Genomic DNA, 5,842 nt, shown 5'->3' with positions numbered 1-5,842 from the left:
TCCACAAATGAGTGAGATCATGTGATATTTATCTTTCTCTGACTGACTTATTTCACTTAGCATAATGCTCTCCAGGACCATCCATGCTGCTGCAAATGGTAGAAGTTCCTTCCTTTTTACAGCAGTGTAGTATTCAAAGGAGTTTCTTTTTTATTCCAGCCCTAGGTGGGTGGCTCAGTTGATTGGAGCGTCTTCCTGTATACCAAAAAGGTTTCCAGTTCAATTCCCAGTCAAGGCACATATCTAGGTTTTAGTTCAGGATGAACCCGGGTCGGGGAATAGCGGTAACCAATTGAGTTTCTCTCTCACATTGATGTTTCTCTCTCACATTGATGTTTCTCTCTCTCCCTTCTTTTCTCTAAAAATAAATAAATAAGAAAAAAATCAAGCCCTGGCTGGTGTGGTTCAGCTGTTTGGAGCATCATCCTGTGCACTAAAAGGTGGCAGGTAGCCCTAACCGGTTTAGCTCAATGGATAGAGCGTTGGCCTGCGGACTCAAGGGTCCCAGGTTCGATTCCGGTCAAGGCCATGTACCTTGGTTGCAGGCACATACCCAGTAGGGAGTGTGCAGGAGGCAGCTGATCGATGTTTCTCTCTCATCAATGTTTCTAACTCTCTATCCCTCTCCCTTCCTCTCTGTAAAAAATCAATAAAATATATTAAAAAAAAAAAAAAAGGTGGCAGGTAGCAGGTTTGATTCCCAGTCAGGGCACATGCCGGGGATTGTGAGCTCAATTCCCAGTAGGGGGCAGCCGATCAATGTTTCTATCACCCTCTCTAAGGCAGCGGTTCTCAACCTGTGGGTCCCCAATCTGTGGGTCACGACCTCTTTGGGAGTCGAACGACCCTTTCACAGGGGTCGCCTAAGACCATCGGAAAACACATATATAATTACATATTGTTTTTGTGATTAAGCACTATGCTTTAATTATGTTCAATTTGTAACAATGAAAATACATCCTGCATATCAGATATTTACATTACGATTCATAACAGAAGCAAAATTTACAGTTATGAAGTAGCAACGAAAATAATTTTATGGTTGGGGGTCACCACAACATGAGGAACTGTATTAAAGGGTCGCGGCATTAAGAAGGTTGAGAACCACTGCTAAGGTCAATAAAAACTTACGTTTTAAAAAGAGGGAATAAATAAGAACTACTTGCTGAACTTTAAAAAACAAAACTAACCTTTAGCCTTCGCCAGTTTGGCTCAGTGGATAGAGCATCGGCCTGCGGACTAAAGGGTCCCAGGTTCAATTCCAGCTAAGGGCACATGCCTGGGTTTTGGGCTCGATCCCCCCCAGTGGGGGGCTTGCAGGAGGCAGCCAATCAATAATTCTCTCTCATCATTGATGTTTCTATCTCTCTATCTCCCTTCCTCTCTGAAATCAATAAAAAAAATATATTAAAAAAAATAAGTGGAACAACAAATTGATGTTTCTCTCTAGCTCTTCCTTCCTCTCCCTCTCTAAAAATCAATAAAAACAAACAAGCAAAACTAACCTTTATTTAGGCATAATTCTGAATGTATGTACTTCCTACTTTAGGTTGGAAAATGACTTTTTTTTCTCATTAAATTTTGTTTTAATGGGTCTCAAAATTCTGTGGCAGATTTTTGGCCAAGCTGTTTCCATTTAAAAGTACTGATTTTTAAAACTAATAACAAAACCTGCCACATAAGCCAGGTCGGTGCGGCTCAGTGGTTGAGTATTGACCTCTGAACCAGAAGGTTACAGTTGGATTCCTGGTCAGGGCACATGTCCTGGTTGCAGGCTCGATCCCCAGTGCAGGAGGCAGCTGATCAGTAATTCTCTCTCATCATTGATGTTTCTATCTCTCTCCCTCTCCCTTCCTCTCTGAAATCAATAAAAAATATATAAAAATTATTTCATTAAAAAATAAAACTGCCGCCGAAACCGGTTTGGCTCAGTGGGTAGAGCGTCGGCCTGCGGACTGAAAGGTCCCAGGTTTGATTCTGGTCAAGGGCATGTACCTGGGTTGCGGGCACATCCCCAGTGGGGGATGTGCAGGAGGCAGCTGATTGATGTTTCTCTCTCATCGATGTTTCTAACTCTCTATCTCTCTTCCTTCCTCTCTGTAAAAAATCAATAAAATATATTTTAAAAAAATAAAAATAAAAAAAATAAATAAATAAAACTGCCACACACACACACACAAAAAAAAATCCAAATGGTCCACAAAGCATTCTCCTTTCCTTCTGAATGCTTTACAGTGCATTGTAATCATTAACCAGTCTTTTTTTTTTAATATATTTTATTGATTTTTTACAGAGAAGAAGGGAGAGGGATAGAGAGCCAGAAACATCGATGAGAGAGATCGATCAGCTGCCTCCTGCACGCCCCCCAGTGGGGATGTGCCCGCAACCAAGGTACATGCCCTTGACCGGAATCGAACCTGGGACCCCTGAGTCCGCAGGCCGACGCTCTATCCACTGAGCCAAACCGGTTCGGCCATTAACCAGTCTTTTGCTATTAAACTTAAATGGCCAATTGAGACAAGCAGTTCTGGAACTGTTGAAAATGACTTTTCTTTATGAAATGATAATAATAGATGATAATAGTAGTTAGGCTTATTAGACTTAAGAAAAACTTTGGACCTGGCACATGTGGCTCAGTTGGTTGGGCGTCATCCCTAGCACAGAAAGGTTGCTGGTTAGATTCCTGGTTAGAGCACAATCCCAAGTGTCCTGAGTCGATCCCCGGTAGGAGACGTGCAGGAGATAGTCAATTCATGTCTTGCTCTCACATGGATGTTTCTCTCTCTCCTCCCATCTTCTCTCTGGCTTAAAAAAAAAAAAAAAATTAGCCCTAGCTAGATTGGCTCAGTGGATAGAGCATTGACCCACGGACTGAAGGGTCCTGGGGTTTGATTCTGGAAAAGGGTACATACCTTGGTTGCAGGCTTGATCCCCAGCCCTGATTGGGGCACATGCAGGAGACAACCAATTGATGTGTGTGTCCCTCTCTGTGTGTCTCTTCCCCGTCTTTCTACTCTCTCTAAAAATCAATGGAAAAATATCTTCAGGTGAGGATTAACACCAATGACAAAAATCAGCCTGGCAGGAGTAGTTCAGTAGTTGAGTATCATTGACCTATGAACCAGGCGGTAATGGTTCGATTCAGATCAAGCACATGCCCGGGTTGCAGGCTCAATCCCCCGTAGGGGGCTTACAGGAGGCAGCCAATCAATGATTGTCTCTCATCGTTTATGTTTCTATCTCTCTCTCCCTCTCCCTTCCTCTCTGAAGTCAATAAAAATACATATTTAAAAAAAAAATAAAACAGCTCCGCCGGCGTGGCTAAGTGGTTGAGCATCAACCTATGAACCAGGAGGTCATGGTTCGATTCCTGGTCAAGGGCACATGCTCCATCCCCAGTGGGAGGCATGCAGGAGGCCGCTGATCAATGATTCTCTCTCATCATTGACATCCCTATCTCTCTCCCTTTTCCTTCTCTCTGAAATAAATAAAAATGTACTTAAAACATCAATAAAAAGTTATAATTTAAAAAATTGTTTTGGTAAAATAGACTCAAAAACCCCATGTTGTTCATAAAACTTCTGGGGAAATTATCCGTATGAAACCAGATGTCTGGGCACCCTGTTCTAGTTTATGCTGGGACAAAGAGGGAAACTGATTTCCACACCCACAGTTCCCTACCAGACCCCATCAAGGTTTTTTGTTTGTTTGTTTTTTATTTTTATTTTTTTTTTAGAGAGAGAGGAAGGCAGAGGGTCACAGAGAAAGAAACACCCAGGTGCCGCAGCTCTTCCTACAATTATTTGGATAAAATTGATTTATAGTGGGGTGTGTTTTTTTGGGGGGGTGTCTTTTATTAACCTTGGAAAAAAAATTTTTGTTAATCCTCACCTGAGGATATTTTTCTATTGATTTTTAGAGAGAGTGGAAGGGAGGGGGAGAGGCAGAGGGACAGAGAAACATCAATGTGAGAGAGACATATATCAATTGGTTGCATCTGCAAGCATCCCTACCAGAGCCAGGGATTGAGCCTGCAACGCTTGACTGGAATCAAACCTGGGGCCTTTCAGTTGAGGGCTGATGCTCTATCCACTGAGCCAAACCAGCTTAGGCATCTTTGAAATGTTTATCCAAAGTAAATATAATAATGCCCATTGTGGCCAGACACAGACTGTCTGTGGGAAAACACCTGTGTCCTCCCCCCACCTCCCCATCCCTCTAACAGCCCTTCCCTCTGGGTGGTTGGACAGCACTCCACTTGGTCCATACTCAGAGAGGTAGTGAGAGGCTCTGTCCCAGGGTATTCCAGTCTGAAAATGGGATGTATCCACATTATCCAGCAACTGGATTTTTGATTTTATATATCTATATCTATATCTATATCTATATCTATATCTATATATTATTGATTTCAGAGAGTAAGGGAGAAGAGAGATAGAAACATCAATGATGAGAGAGAATCATTGATCAGCTGCCTCCTGCACGCCCCCCACTGGGTATCGAGCCCACAACCTGGGCATGTGCCCTTACCAGGAGTCAAACCATGGCCTCCTGGTTCACAGGTCAACTTTCAACCACTCAGCCATGCTCGCTGGGCTCATACTTTTTAACCCTCAGGTGAAGATTTCATTGAGTCTCGAGAGAGAACGGAAGGGAGGAGAGAAACATTGACATGAGAGGATCATCCGTTAGTTGCCTCCAGTACCACTGGGGATTGAACCCACAACCTGGGTATGTAGCTCAACTGATAATTGAACCCTTCCATACACTGGACAACACTCCAACCAACTGAGCCACACTGGTCAGGACCTTTCATACTTTTTATAGTTACATACATTTTTTAAAAATGTAGTAAAATAAGTAACTTTTCCTTCATGGTTTCGCAGTTTCCTGTCCATGTTGCTTAAGACATTCTTTCCCATCTCTGTATTCTAAGTGATGTATTCTAAGTTTCCTTTTTAACATTTTTTTTAAATATTTTATTGATTTTTTACAGAGAGGAAGGGAGAGAGATAGAGAGTTAGAAACATCGATGAGAGAGAAACATCGATCAGCCGCCTCCTGCACATCTCCCACTGGGGATGTGCCCACAACCAAGGTACATGCCCTTTACCAGAATCGAACCTGGGACCTTTCAGTCCGCAGGCTGACGCTCTATCCACTGAGCCAAACCGGTTTTGGCCCTTTTTAACATTTTATACTTGGCAGTTGACCATCTGATCTAGTTGGAATTCATTTTTTTGTATGCCATGAGATAGAATACAGAACTGTGTATATGCAAATGCCTCTAGACCAGTGGTTCTCAACCTTCCTAATGCTGCTTTAATACAGTTCCTTTAATACAGTTCCTCATGTTGTGGTGCTCCCCAACCATAAAATTATTTTCGTTGCTACTTCATAACTGTAATTTTGCTACTGTTATGAATCGTAATGTAAATATCTGATATGCAGGATGTATTTTCATTGTTATAAATTGAACATAATTAAAGCATAGTGATTAATCACAAAAACAATATGTAATTATATATGTGTTTTCCGATGGTCTTAGGCGACCCCTGTGAAAGGGTCGTTCGACCCCCAAAGAGGTCGCGACCCACAGGTTGAGAACCGCTGCTCTAGACAGAGTTCCCTGGTCGCTGGGCCTCAGTTTCCAATCTTGGAAATGAAGCCCCCTGAAGGTGGGTTCTAGAGTTCTTTTCCATTGCTGATGCTGCTATTTAGCAAAGATCTCTGGACTCCAAGTCTAGGGCTCCTTGTGTATCTACAAATCAACCAACTCCCTGGATAGAGCACTGAGGGCTGAGGCATCTGCTACTTTCCCCTCCTACCTGGTAGGGAACTT

Source organism: Myotis brandtii, unplaced genomic scaffold (genome assembly GCF_000412655.1).
Source record: "Myotis brandtii unplaced genomic scaffold, ASM41265v1 scaffold317, whole genome shotgun sequence".
Taxonomy (NCBI): Eukaryota; Metazoa; Chordata; class Mammalia; order Chiroptera; family Vespertilionidae; genus Myotis; species Myotis brandtii.
The sequence above is the reverse complement of the archived record's forward strand: the minus strand, read 5'-3'. Positions refer to the sequence as shown.